Genomic DNA, 15024 nt, shown 5'->3' with positions numbered 1-15024 from the left:
CTAGTACCTAAACTACTATAACCTGCCTTTGGAATGCTTTTTCCCCTCCAAGCCCATAAACAGAACCAAAGCCTGTTCTCAATTACACTAAATTACATCATATTTAGTGCTTCTGTATTCTTTTTTTCTGCAGTGCAAATACCATAGACCACATAGGGGTTATAAAATTGGTAAAGTACATACTCGGGTCTTGTTTAAAAAGTGGTTCTGTTTTAGCTTTCCTAATATACTGAATACACAATTGACTTTTTTTACCTTTGCTAAAGGCTACATCAGTGCCTTCTCCAAATCCTATGATCCGTTGGAGATCCAAGGGTCCTTACTGGATAGCAGAAACATCTGAGTATTTAGACTGAGCTGTGTTGCCACTGGATCACTGACCTTTGGGGAAAAGTGAAATTAAATGATCAAGAAAATGGCTAGGTTATAGCTTTACAATGATCGTTGTACATCACTGCCATAGTAGTGATGTGTGGACCAAACCTTTAGCAGTACACAGCATTCGTAAGAATCCCTCCCACATACATAAACCTCCTATTGTGCTTCTCGTCACAACCCATTAAAATACACAATTGTAGCTCTTTATTTTCAACTTGGCCAAGTAAAATAGCACAAGTTTATCTATTTCTTCAGATATGGGACAGCAATGTATCTTTTCAGTGACACTTGCAAAAGTTACTGGGAGAACAGGGCTGTGGGCAAGGGGCCAATAAAACCAGATCAAGACTAGAACCTAGCTCAAGACTAACTGATTTCCCCCCACTCTAAATAACAATCCAGATATTCAAATCAATGAGCTCAGGATCAGAAACCTTGTCTGCCCCTACCAGCACTGTACATGTTCCACTTGCAACCTAGAAGCTGTCCAGAAAAGTAACCCTGAAGTGGGCCATGCTGGAGGCCACACTAGAGTTTCCTGCAAGAAGGTTAACTCCCAAAGCTCTGTGATAGGACCCTCGCAGTCACTACCCTCCTGCCTTCTCCCCTGCAAACACCTTGTGACTGCAGGAGCCCAACAGTGCCCAGCATATTTGGGTGGAGGAAGCTGGCTACAGGCCACTGGTCTGTGCCTGCCCCATGAATGCAACGTGTTGGGAGACCCACCACACGTGTAATGCCAGGGAGATACAAAGGGGAACAGAAGGTTCTGCCCCTCCAGCACAGAATAAGGTAAAGAACTAAAGAGTTTCACAACACTATTTAATCTGGTTGACCACAATAAATCTAGGGATTACAGTCATAAGGATGCAATGATATATACAGAAGTGCAAAATTTTACCTAATATGCAGATACCACCACAACTCCAGTTATTTCCTTCTTCATAAAATCATCTTCCTGTGTATCATTAACCTCCTGTGTTAAAAGGTGGCAGCATGAAGTCCATTGCTGAAACAGTGTCTTTTAACGTAATATTTCAATTCAACACCCATGAAGTGCTTCCCACTGCTTGATAAAAGACCCTCTTGGTACAGTTCTATTACATTGAATCTCAGTTCTAAAAATCAACCTTAGAACTACTGTTACTTTTGAAAACAACGTCACTTAGAACTGAATTCCCTCCCTCTTCAGCCCCTGCCTTCCTGAGGAAAAGCATCCAAGTACTTGGGAATGGGCTGGACTGTGAGATAAATAAATGGATAAGCGATATTTTAATTACTAGAAAAAATATTTTCAGTTTGCTTTTATCTCATGTGACAAGATTAGATTTTGAGCAATCTACAAGAACTTTAAAACTCCTTCTGAACCCATCTGAAATACTCCCTGATTTTCTCTTGACAATTGGTACTGGGTGGCCTATGTCAGACCATCTCTTTCAGTGGTTACAGAACACCTGCTTTACAGCCTAAATTTGCTTTTGGCTGGTTTTGGCCCATGTGGCTTCATAGAAAACCATGTAAGTTTTAAGTAAAATGGCGTACCTGTAGGAACCTGATGGTCCACATCTAAATGCAATTGGTCCCTTGGGTTGCAGATGATGGGAAGGGCAGATTGCTGACGAGGCGCAGCAATGCAAAAGATGAAATCACAGCCTGAGTACCTGAATAATCTAATACCTGCAAAAAGATTAGAGAGATGAGTAACTCCGCAGGCTCTGAACAGTCACTCTTCCAGCTCACATCGCCCCTGAGGTGAAGCCAAATGCCCAGCAGCACCTTAAAGCACTTGCATAAACCTGGACATAAACACTTTCATAAACTGTTTGCGATCATGGTGCTTTACCTCACACAGGAAGTGAATGCACCAACACTGCCAACGGCTTCAGCAGCTTAGGCAAAGCACTGACACACACTGCTTCTCCTCTACTTCTCTGTAAAATGAGGACTAATATGGAAATGGTATCAGGCCTTAGATGGGTTGACCTTGCTGTGGTGGTGAGAATCAAGTATGTCAATGTCCAAATCGAAAATACTAAATCTCTCTGAAGAGAAGATGATTTTGTGTATGTGTCTCCTTTCCTGCCAGCTCAGCCAGAGCTGAGTAACTGGGCTGAGTCCCTCTCATCAAAGAAAGACACTTTCAAGCAAGCCTCTTCTGCCCTCTGCAAGCCTTTCAAGCAAGCCTCTTCTGCCCCAAAGCACAGGCTTTGGGGCCACAGTAGTTCTTACCAACTTCCAAGCTCAGCAGGAGTTAAGCAGCTTTGCCCCATGTGGAGAAAAGATCTAGCTTTTCACAACCGCTAGCAGCAACTCCTGGATCAAGGTTTCCCAGCAATGCCAAGTGAGATAACATTCAGGTTAATTCTTCAAGAGAGTGCTCCAGTACTGGCCTGCTCAGTGAATGGTGCTGGCTAATGCTAGCAGGAGCACAGGTTCAGGCTTCTGAAGTCAAGCTCCAGGGACACAAGGGACTTCTGACTGCTCATGATGTAATGAAATACATAACTGTAACCAAATGTGTTGGTTCACACTGATTGGGTAGTGCTGATGACTGCATGCAGAGCATGTTAAAGCTGACATTTCCTTTGCTTTCCTAAACTCAAGTCTGAATGCAAACTCACAGCAAAGTCAGAGATAAAATTCTGCTGATGGAAGGTTGGCTTGCTTTGTAGGAGACTTGAGTGTAATTGTGAGGTCAGGGTGGTCAGCAGACATCACCACTGATGCCAGAGATGTTCCTGAAAGAGTAAAGGGAAACTATAATTTCCCATAATTAATGCTGATGCCTGGCATGGCATAAATCAGCACACGAAAGCAAAGAAACAAGAGAATGGAAAGAAAGTAACTTGCACCCCAGAAAAGAAAGTGACTGAGTGACTTATTCTCCCTTCTGCACTGAGACAGATCCTTTCCTGTGGTACCTTTCTCCTTTGCCAGGTAGACAGCACTACAAATACTACAGGTGGACAGGTTGGGTATGCACCTGGGTAGGACATCACCAGCTGGTCCTGGAAATTCATCTCTCTTCGGAAGTTCACCACTAGTTGCACTTCATCATTGATCCTCATACTTGTGGGATAGAGGGAGTCTAGGGAGGAAGAAGCCAATGATTTTACCACCAGCATTTCCCAACTGCATTTTTAAAGGAAGGCTCTTCATATATTTTGTGCATCTGGAAATTCAAAACACTTACCTAAACCCTGGTTCTCCACCTAGATGTTATACCCTGTCACACTGATTGCTCTGAGACAGATTTCCAAACCCACCAACTTCAGAAGAAATGCATTCATTTACACCTGTTAATGGTTCAATCCATTAAGGCAGATATTTCTTTTCTCCCTTTTGCTGACATAAGGCCAGACTCATCTGAAGGATACCCACATATGCTGATACAACACAGTGCTGACAGGTGAAAGAAAGGGTCTGTGATTTTTTGTCATGGATACCAAGGTTAAGTACCTCCAGTACCTTACCTACTTCATTAAGGTCCCTTTCTCAGGCACTTCTCCACAGGGCTATCTACAGTGTTTCTGTTGCCCTTTAACTGTGTACAAATTCATCGCTGGAGCCTATCTCTGCATGAGAACATCTGCCTTAGAGTTGGGTCTGTGCATTCATTTATCTAATTTTTTATAGATTAAAAAGCAGCATGCAATTGAGGGAAGATTCAAAACATCTAGGTTAGTAACATACAGCATTAAAAACCAAACATAACTGTGCTTTGGGGTGGGTGTTTTAACTAAGGAAGTCTGCATGCTGGTTCTGATTTGAGATTCTCAAAAATGAAATGCATTGAGCTACTGACAACACTTTCCCATCATCAGAATGTGGAAGAAAATGGAGTTTAGAAATGACAGTATCTGAAACAGCTCACCTTGGAGCTCTCATTCAGGAGGGCTGCCTATCCTATCTTTCCAGAGGATAGCCAGGTCATACACAAAGGTGAGTGTCAGTTCAGACTGCAAATCAAAATGCTGCCAGCACCAATGGCAGCAAGGGAGTGGAAGACACAGAGACAGAGAGAGGCAACCTGCAGAGTTACATATGACTGCACCACCCCATTTAAGACCTGAAAAACATCAAGGTACCAGCTTACTCTATGCAACCTGAAAAAAATTTCTTTCACTGCCAATCTTGCATTCTCATGAGCTGTACTCTTTAAACCTAGGAAAAGAATCCTGCATGAAAACACTGTTCATCTGTTACTGACATCACTTTTATTTCAGGTGCTGCAAACCACCTCACTTGACAGTGTCCCCTGATCTTTGCCAATTTAAAATTAACAGGGTTCATGCCTCTCCCAAATGAAATCAAATACAAATATAGAAATTAGTTCTGTGAGTAACACTTTCCTTTGCAATAGATTGAACTCTATAGATTATAGCCCCCTGAAACACGGCAATTTAAAACTATGGTCTGAGGCATAGAGATCTCCAAAACCCAAAGGACAAGCAACCAGAATGGGCAGCCAAGCCCATTAGTAAATAAATCTTTTTTCGCCACAGAGCATCAATTGAACACCTATGGAATGGGAAAGCACCAAGCTGCTGAGCCAAGGCTATCTAAACGTGGAGCCAGTACAGAGGGCTACAGCCCCCTGCAATTTTAATGCAATTGCTGTAGGGTGCTTGTGCCCTGGGTTATTTTACAAGTAAATGCGATCTGTTCTGCACAGAGGAGACACCTGCCTGCTCTGTGACCAATGTTTGATGTAATTCAAATCAAATACCTGGAACAACAGCCTGTTTTACTCAGGGAAATTGTGTAAAAATAAATTGCATTTTGGATAAACTTCTTTTTGCTTGTTTCTTATCATCCAACCTTTTATTATAAAATCTCACCTATGTGACAGCTCTGCATAAAGCCAGAATACTGTAAGCATAAACTAGAAGCTTCTAATTCAGGACTGTTTGGGGAGTTTTTGTAAAGAACTTTTTTTTTTCCCTGCAGCCTTAAAACACATTTCCAGGGTTAGTGACGTACTTTACTTCTATAAGACAACAAACTGTAGGGCTTTAGGTGATGGCACAAAGTATGTATACAGCTTGGAAAAGCTCTTTTGAGTCAAAAAAACGGTTTCTAAAATCCAGAGTAGAAGCAACAGCAGTGCAGTAAATTGTGCTCAGTTACCAGGAAGATTAATCATGGCTGTGCACAGAAATACAGTGCAAATGAACAAATACTTGCTTCCAAAACCATTTATGCTAAGGGAACACATACCAAACTGCCTGCATAGTGACTAAATCCTTCCTCATGCAATCCTTAATAACAGTTTACATTAGACTCATGCTTCCAAAGTCTCCTGTAGAGAGAGGAAGGCACTTCACTGTGACATACCTGCCCATCTGTGTCAATGGAGCCACTGCAGTATGTCAGCAGTTCAGATATTTTGTAGTAACTGTTGAACTCCCAAGGCAAGCCTCAGATTTGAGGTTCTGGTAGAAACATGAGGTTTTGGCAGACCGCAGAGTACTGCTGTACTGGTAAGGTGACATTTCTCCAGTCACTTTGGGGGTTTTGAGTTTCCTCTGTAACAAACTCATGTTTGGTCTGAATCTCATTATAGTCCAGCAGGTTGGAGCACTTGTGGAATCCCATGTGAATGCCATCTGGGCTAAGTGTTAGCTCAAAGTTGGATAAGGGGCGTGTGAAGATGACTGGCAGCATTCCTAAAACATAAATGTCACATGATCCATTTAATATCTTGAATGGAAAAGAGCAAATGAAGTATTCATTAACTGCTTATGAACATGTATTTAGAGCTGTAGTCTGGAAACAGAAGCTAGGGATACTCCACATTTCATCCGTAAATTAAACTTGAAACTGGTGAGTTGTTCATTAAAAACTGACTATTCATGGTTCTGCCACAGTGCAGCAAACAACTACGGAGACAAACCCATGGGGGAGGAAAAATGCAAAGCAGCATTTGTTAATTAACACTCACCACTTGATGCTTACCATCCATATGGGGCATTGTGACTGTTAGTCAGATCAGATCGGGGTGGTCAGGATCATCTGGACCTGCAGAGCGAATTTTAGCTGAGAAAGGTTCTGCTCCTACTGCTCCTGTGATGTGAAGCTGGCAAAGACCTGAAGAAAGGGAAAAGACGGGTTATGAGATGCCTGCTAAACTGCTGTGTCGGTGTTAAGCAGCTTGAAAATGTCTGTCCATAGAGATAGGTCAGAAAAATGTAGGAACATTGACATGCTAGTTAGGGAGTTCCTCACAGCCCTGCCCATGCTGCTCAGTCTAAACCCTAGGGAAAAATAAGAATTAACTAACATACTAGCATTAATTCCCTAGGACAAAACACACCATAGCAGACCTCCATCAGCTGCAAACGCTACCTCATCTTTTCCCAATAAAGGCTACTTAACCCCCAGCATTAAAAACTTTGCTTCGTCTCTTTTACTGTATAAATTTGACTTAGCAACTCCAGACCTGTATCACCTTCGGCATTCACAGCTCAAGCTGCACACTGAAGCCCGAAGCCTACCTGGAAATATATAGAGTCCAAGGAGATGGATCTGGTGCTGGTAAAAAAAACATTGGAGCCCAATTCCCTCATCAGGCTGGTAACACCATCACTCCCACTTGAAGCACTGGCAAGCCAGTGGTAGAATGTCAGGGTATCATTGATATTTTCCATGGCACAGATGGATCCAGTTTTATTGAAGTCTGAATACTTGGGTTGTATGACTATGGGTTGGCATTTACAAAAAATGAAGGGGGTTATCTATTCTTCCTTGCACCTGCTCCAGGAAAGAAAACTGCTAAGCATCATTTTATCAGAACCATGCTTATTACTAAAGGTGTATCAGCAAAATAAAACTTTCATGCAAGCATACTTAATAAGAGGGGATATGAATGAATGTCGTGTGGCTTTTTAAATTGAAAACAAGAACAAATAAAGCCACAAACCCCATGTAGTAGTGAGTTGCTACAATTTATGTGTCACCTCTGACCATGCAAACTTGGAAAATGCCAGTGCTGACTCCATGACCTGTACTCATATTTGACAACAGCAAAGTCGGTTTTTCCTGAATTCAGACATACTACATTGGAAAATCCCAGAGTGAAATCACTTGAATTAATTAGAAACTGTTAGAAACGAAAAATGGATGGCTTGAATTCATACATCCCTGGCAAAGTGCTGCCAAGTTACAACTGCATCCTTCCCAGCAGTTTGTTGTTGTTCCCCACAACAGAATCAAGCAGGAATGAAGCATGTGTGCCTTTTGCTAGTGCCAAATTCACCTTTCTTTCCTTTCCTTCCCTCCCCCCCCTCCCCATATCATGCTTGATCAACAGTTTAGAACACCTGACTTCACACAAGAACAGCAGCTGCACAGATCTGTGTCCCTCTGCCAACTGTCTGGGACAGCAGCCTCCTGCAGATGGGACAGATGGCTGATACCGGAGGCTGTACAGTCAACCCTGGTAAAATCTGCTGCTCAGCTGCTCATGGCACAGCTCTACTCACAATGCCCAGGATGCAAACTGTTTCTGGAAAGCTCTGTAAGGCCTGGTCAGGGCCCTTGTTTGGCAACATTTAGCTTCTCCTCACATTCCTGCCTGCTTAGCTTTGGGTTTAGAAATCTCTATATTTCTGGCCCTTATTCCATGTGTCCAACTCATTATCTGGAACCAGTTATTAGTTTGACAGCACAGCCCAGTACCAAAGACCTATTTAGATCAGCAAGATATACTCATTGCAGAAACAGCTGTCACATGTTAGGGGCATTTAGTGACCCTCCCTTGGAAGTTCTCCTTCTGAATTAGGTTAGCAGAAACACCTCTGTGCCTCTAACACAGTAACAGCCTGCTGCTCTAGTTGTCATTTTCCAGGACTGAACTCTTTTTCAGTGTTCCAGAGCACAGAATGAGTAAGGTGGACAGAAGCATGTAGGAACAAGCTGCACCATTACACACACAACAGGATAGCCAGTTGCAGGGTGCTTTTAGCATCATACATCAGAAGCCAGACAACCTGGGGCACTGCTAGAAATGTCACCTCTATAATGTTGTCCATTTCTTCAATGCACGCAGTGGCTTTACTGAATTGAGACAAAAGATTATGTATACTGCTGACAATAAGGATTGGAAGGCGAAGGAGAAGTAGTGCCTGCAATTTAATTTCTGCCACCAAGCTCATTCTGGTTTAATTCAGGATTCTTTGATAAAGTGGTGACTTGTATTAAGGAAGATTCACTCTTCAGGGGTTTTTACAGGTTTTCCACTTAAAATCTATTCACCAGAAACTAGCTAAAACTTAAGGAAGAGTGAATTCTTCAAACATTAGGAAAAATAAATGAAAATATTCCAATTTTTCTTTAAAAAAACCAACTCCCCCCACCCCACCAAAAAAAAAAAAAAAAACAAATAACCCCCACATCCCTGACACACAGTCAAACACACAACCAGTTCTTCACCTTCAGCTTGGAGGAGGAGGAAATAGGATGAGAAATCTCATGGTCCAGCTAAAATCAGGGACATTGCTTACCAATAACTTGCTCAAAACACACTCAACTTGGGAAAAAATAATTTAATTTATTGCTAATTAAAGTAGATTTGGGTAGTAAGAAACAAAAGAAAACATTAAAACATTATGCTTCCTCCTCATTTTCTTATTTTCCTGAATTTCACTCCTGACTTATCTATCCCCTTAAAACCTTGCCACGAGCGTAAGATACAAAAACAAACCCCCAAACTCTCCTAAACTAATTCCAGAGACTATGCAGTAGCGTCAGCCTACACATCAGTTCTATCTCACTTGACAGCCACTTTAAGCTTTTACCAGCTTAAGTATAAAGCCTGTGTTAACTTTAGAGCCTCTGCTTTTAAAATAGGGGCCTACACCCACAGACTTCCTACCATGGGAATGGGAAGGAAGACCTCATGGAGCTGTACTTGAGCCCATGAAGTGGTGCAGAGCACTGGTCAAAGCACCACAGCATGGCTTGGCTTCTTGCTTTCTTTTTTTTTTTTTTTGTATTTTTAAGTCTTCTGATACTTTCTGCCATCTGTACTCAAAACAGGTTTCTACAGGCCAGCTAGTGCACTATACTTTCATAAGATGTATACCAGTAACTTGGAAAGAATGAGAGCACTTTCCACTGCCAAACACTCTGTTAAGTATATAGTAGTTCATACATAAAATTTGTAATTAAAGGCTTCTAGACTTTGTTCAAAGTGTGTGGATTTATAGCTATACCTGTATTTAGACAGGCATGCACCAAACTAACCACAGAGCAGGAACAGCAGGCTGTCATGCATGCTGTGAGTACATGGGGTTTTAGATGTTTTATACATTTTATACAAAGAAACAAACAAAAAATCATTTACAAATGGCAATTTTGCTGTCAACGGTGGTTACCTGTGTTTCTGCTCCTGTGTTCTCATCAGCTTTCAGCTGGACGGTAAACGTTTCTCTCACTTCTCTTATACCATCACACAGAATCTCTGCCTCAACAGAATGCTGTTTCTCCTTCTCTGAATTCAATATGTGATTAAAATAGCCCATCAAATTAATGTAAAATCTAGAGTAAAAAACTGTTTTGTCAATTGTGCTCAAGTAACATATACCACTGCAAAAACATGGCTTTGCTCCAAGTGTAGTAATCTGAGCTGTTAGTGTCTGTTCTTCAGCACGATCACCAAGTAAAACCAACCCACTTTTACTGGGCAGAAAAAATACATACAAGCCAATATTGGTAACTTGTTGGAAAACTTAGAATAATATCTAAGTATAGTATCCTGACATGATTTTGTGCCAAGCTAACTAGCTCTCTTCCAAACAACTCCTGGACACAATTCAGAATTAGTGTGAACTAGGGAGGCAGTTTGCATGCAGAGATCTTAATTCAGTGGCAAAGTCCAACAGAGTGAGTCTGCATGGGAAGGAAAGGTCCCAGATACATTATTATGCCAGTATGGGTACAGCCTGAGGCTCCATTTGCAGTGCATATTTAAGCAGGATCCAAAACACCTGCACTTTGAGCTGAGAAGTCTATTGGAATTAGGTCTTTAGGAGACAGGTTCATCTACATGGTATCCCAAGACAAGAACCATCTATTACAAATAGGTTCCTGTGGTCCTTCATCCAGGAACCAAGTGGGGACTGTTTCACTTCATAGAAGTGTAAAATTCTGGATCTGGTGACGATATTATGGATATTTCTGTAAAAATTTGTAATATAAAAAAGCCCACAAATGAGAAAAATGTGTACCACATTTCAGGGTCATTTATATTACAGCTAATCATGGCTGAATTAATGCTAACTTATGCTTTGTTTGGTCACTTATCCATTACAAATAGTTTTGGAACACTATCAGGTCTTAATAATAAAATTCTGTATTTTCCTTTTTCTTGGGCAGGCTAAAAGAGGTTTACTATTATCCCTTAAAGCTGCAAATAATTCTATAATATGCATTTTAAAGTCTTTGTCTGTCAATTTTGTTCATTGTAGGGTTCCCTGGTCCTTGTTGTTAGAGGCATGCAGTGCCCCACCATGACTAACCTGACCAAAGGATTGTGCAAATACAGGCATATCCAGTATCAAACCCTAACCCTAACCCTGTGTTCAACTTTTCTCCAGTTGGAAAGAGGCACAATCAGGCTTACAATAACCTCAGCAAAGGCTTATTGCTTTGCCAAGTTTAGTCTGCATACTTTAGCTGTTAGCACACTGCACTTTACAATGGAAAGTTTACCTGTTTAAACAACCCATTTTTCCCAGTACAAACAAAAATCCCAATACATTTATCTTTCAAGACATAACCAGGCACATTCCTATGAAATCATCTTTTTCTCTTTAACAGATTGTAAGACTATCCACTGTAGGAGTGGTAAGCACATATGCTTAGCCAGTGTACAGACACTTACAGTACTGTGTTAAGTATTAGAAATGTTTGGCGTATCAAGGTATCATTCTGCAGAAAACCAGAACTGGTCAAACTCTACTCTTCAAAAGTCAAATATTACACATTTGAGAAAAAAGGTTGTCCAGTTTCCTATACATCCAATGCCAGCAGTCCATTTGCAGGTTAGATCAAGAATGGCAGCCTGTTTCCTGCCTGTTTATTCAAAATGGAAATAGTCCTATAAAGTGGTGTATTCCTAGGAGAATTTTCATTTCAGAGCACAGTTTTTAACAAATAAAGTTTAAACTTTAGCTATCCTTCCATATGATATAGGCATATGGAAAGATTCAGACAGGGACTAAAAGAATGAACAAAGTATGGCGATAAATAAATGACTTTCCTTCTGCTTCTAATAGTATAAATTCTTTACTTCTGTGTCTCCAACTTTACAATAAAACAGAAGATTTGCTTTTCTACCTTAGAAGTGCACTAATCTTGACACACTGATAATTAATGTTCATGACAAATTAACCTCTATTAACTGTTTTTACTCTTTATCTGATAGTATACAAATGGTTTCATCTATAATATTGTCACAATGATAACCCTATACCTGTGTAAACTTTTGTATTGAGAGACTCTGCTGTACTAACAGCCATCTAGTCCTATGCCAGTAAAGGAAATCTAATCCTCAACTCCTACTGCAATAACAGGGTAAGCCAAAGTGCATGATACATATTTACACTCTATCTTCAACCTAGTTCATGTCTGTTCTACTAGTTTTTCTACTGAGTAAGAAAATCCTAGACTCATGTTTTCAGATGTTTAAAAACCCAAAAGCTCAGTGGAAAAGATTATTTAATCAGTGAAACTTCCAAAGGGGAAAGTGCCAGCAAAACAAAATTGCTTCTTCATACTCACCATTATCGGCATCAGCCAAGATTATTACTTTAGCGCTTGGGAATTCAGTGCCAATTTGGCCATCCACTAGTATGCTCAGCAAAATATTGAAGGTCTCATCTTCCTCACAGAGTCATCAACAATGATAATATGACAGATTTTCTCAGTCTCATTAAAATGAACAATGCTGCTGTGATCTTCAGGACATAAGACGCAGTCAGAGTAAGACAAAACTGGATGGTACTGCGCTGGTAGCAGAACCTATGAGGAGAGAGGGCAAAAAATTAATTGCATGAACTCAGGACGTTAAAGAAGCAGAAAAACAACATCCCTTTAAATGAAACAAACACAGAGAAAGTGTTTTATGCTGGAACTGGCTAATAAATGTGTTTTAGTAACAAGTTATAGATAAGAAATTCTTACTGCCTCTAACCTAACCAAAACCCAAAAATGTAATTTGATTTTAGAAATGGTTTAGTTCCAAATCTAGATCTTATCTCTGTGGTTCACAATGAACTCCATACATTGCCTTCTTTGATAACACAGATTCACAAATGAAATCAAAAGCATTACTAAGACAGAACATGCAACCTTCTGCACCAGTTATGCTTAAGCAAGAAGTGATACTCAATGCCTGTAGCCAAACAGTTTTGAAATAGTATTTCTTGCTGAATCAACTGAAGCCCTAACACAGCTTCTTCCAGATTTATAATAAAAAAGTAAAATATGGATGATAGGAAAAACCCTCCCACTGGGGACCTCAGTTGTCATTCAGGGTATATAAAAAGGTGCAATGATCAGTCAGATCCTCAAATCCAGGAGACTTATGGGATATAACTGGAACAATACTTTTTTCTTCTCTAAACATTCACTTCAGGGACAGGACAGGAATTTCCTCTTCAGCAGGAAAATCTGCAGAGAAAAAAAAAAGTGCCTCTTCAAAAAAGATATACATATACATATGTATGTTTACAGGCATGTGTACACACATGCATTCTTATATTTTGGGCTTTAAAACATTCTTTAAGCAGAGAACTGAAAACATCTAAGTTACCTGAAAAAAAATCACTTGTTCCAGCTACTGAAGTTCCATGGCAATACTTCCTGATTAACAACTGCACTTGCTCTCTTACTTATCTAAATATGAATATTATGCTGAATAATCAGTTACCTAGCTAGATAACATACCTTGGTGTGTAGAACAAATGACCATCAGTTCTTGACAAACATCTCCAGATCTTCTAACAGGAATCAGCAGTTCACCTATATCTTCCTTTACTCTATATTCCAGATGAGGAATATAGACTGTAGATACTGAAGAAAAACATGATGACAGAAGGGGGGGACCAAGGCAGAACACCTGGATGACATTACATACAGTGAATGTAGCCAGAGAAGAGGTTTAATGAGAAAAAGGAATTCCTCACTCAACCAGATGAAATTTAAGACAAGGCTGAACCACAACAGACTACAGACAGATGAAATATACAGGTACTCACAGCACTTGCAAGTGAACAACACTGCACCTAATCACAAATTCTCGGGGAATGAGAAGTGATAAATACTATCACCAGCATCCACAATTCCAATCACTGCTATTGCTGGAATCTCAAGGACAGCTATTACTGGATCAGACAGAATAATCTGGAATGTTTCAGTTGCCTCATATTTGCTGTCTGCAAATATCCTCACCTGCCAGATAGCTGAAGCCTGTCCTGGGTTGAACTGGACCTGTTTGTGTGGTTTCCCCTTGAAGTCTTTATCCTTTACTGCTGTACCATCTTTGGTTCCAATACCTGCATAAAATTTCAGAAGAACTGTTCTACATACATGTCAATATTTTAATAAAATTAAAACAATCTCAAAAATTAGTTTTAAAATGCTAATCTGGCAGATTAAGGGAAAAATAAGGATGGTTATATCACACTTTCGCTAATTTTGTTATATAGCCCACAAAAAAAAAATAGGTAATTAGGGTAGGGTCCTGCCAATATTTGTGTGCATAAAGAACTGTATTGGCATGAAAAATTCCCTTTCCTTCAGCCACTGAGCATTTAAACCTATACAACAATCAATAAAATTTCTAATGTATGAGATTATCTATCAAAAATGACGGAACAGAACTGTTTAACTGAGACACAGAAACAGAATAGTCAGGGTTGGAAAGGACCCCAAGATCACTTGTACACTAAATAACCCTAAAGACTTCTGTATCTGTTCAAGTGTTGCTTCTGCAGATGCTCTCCTAGCTAGGTGAATAAATAACTGGACATTTGATGGGGAATTGCAGCTCAATACGACAGAACAATAAAATCTCAGAATTTATTTGGTTCAGCACACTATGCAAATTTGCTGCTTCACTACCACCCCCTTTGTTTCTTCTCTGTGTAACTATAAACTGCAATACTTGGTCAGATAGCCATCCTCTGTACTGTACATCTTTTACTGTACAGGTTTAAAAGGCTACACATTCTTATCTTAATAAAAAACAGAGAGGGTAGGTGCATAGAGATTCTACAGCTAGAGGCAAATTCATTTAGTTCAAAGTAAAGCAGCAGATGAGGTTTTAACTCGAAGTAGCTTTTGCTTGCTATTTAGATCAGATGGCTTTTGCTGTAGCAGGAGAAAATAATGATAAACCATGCATGTTTTGAAAGAGCAAAACAATGTCCAGAAACACAAATGTGCTCTATTGGAAACTCATATGCAGGGTGTTACAACTGACAAAGGGATTTATACGGCTTTTACTACTTAATGCAGCAAAAGTACTCAATTCTTTGTTGTTGTTTTGTTGTGGTTTTTTGTTTGGTCGGGTTTTTTGCTTTTTGTTTTGTTTTTTAAGTGAGAGCATACCATACATAAAATAGCTCCAGAAAATATTTT

General features: G+C 40.1%; 1 long non-coding RNA gene across 1 annotated transcript; it reads right to left on the bottom strand.

The window, feature by feature from the left end:
- Positions 1-254: 254 nt before the first annotated feature.
- Positions 255-13472, bottom strand: LOC101875406 (uncharacterized). Its single transcript, XR_004549872.1, has 8 exons — positions 13330-13472; positions 12163-12402; positions 6337-6468; positions 5716-6047; positions 3362-3466; positions 1921-2055; positions 1280-1354; positions 255-381 (listed from the first exon to the last, which is right to left on the bottom strand). It is a non-coding gene; the product is annotated as an uncharacterized lncRNA (long non-coding RNA).
- Positions 13473-15024: the final 1552 nt, after the last annotated feature.

This window comes from Melopsittacus undulatus, chromosome 7, assembly GCF_012275295.1.
Source record: "Melopsittacus undulatus isolate bMelUnd1 chromosome 7, bMelUnd1.mat.Z, whole genome shotgun sequence".
NCBI classification, from domain to species: Eukaryota; Metazoa; Chordata; class Aves; order Psittaciformes; family Psittaculidae; genus Melopsittacus; species Melopsittacus undulatus.
The sequence above is the reverse complement of the archived record's forward strand: the minus strand, read 5'-3'. Positions and strand labels throughout refer to the sequence as shown.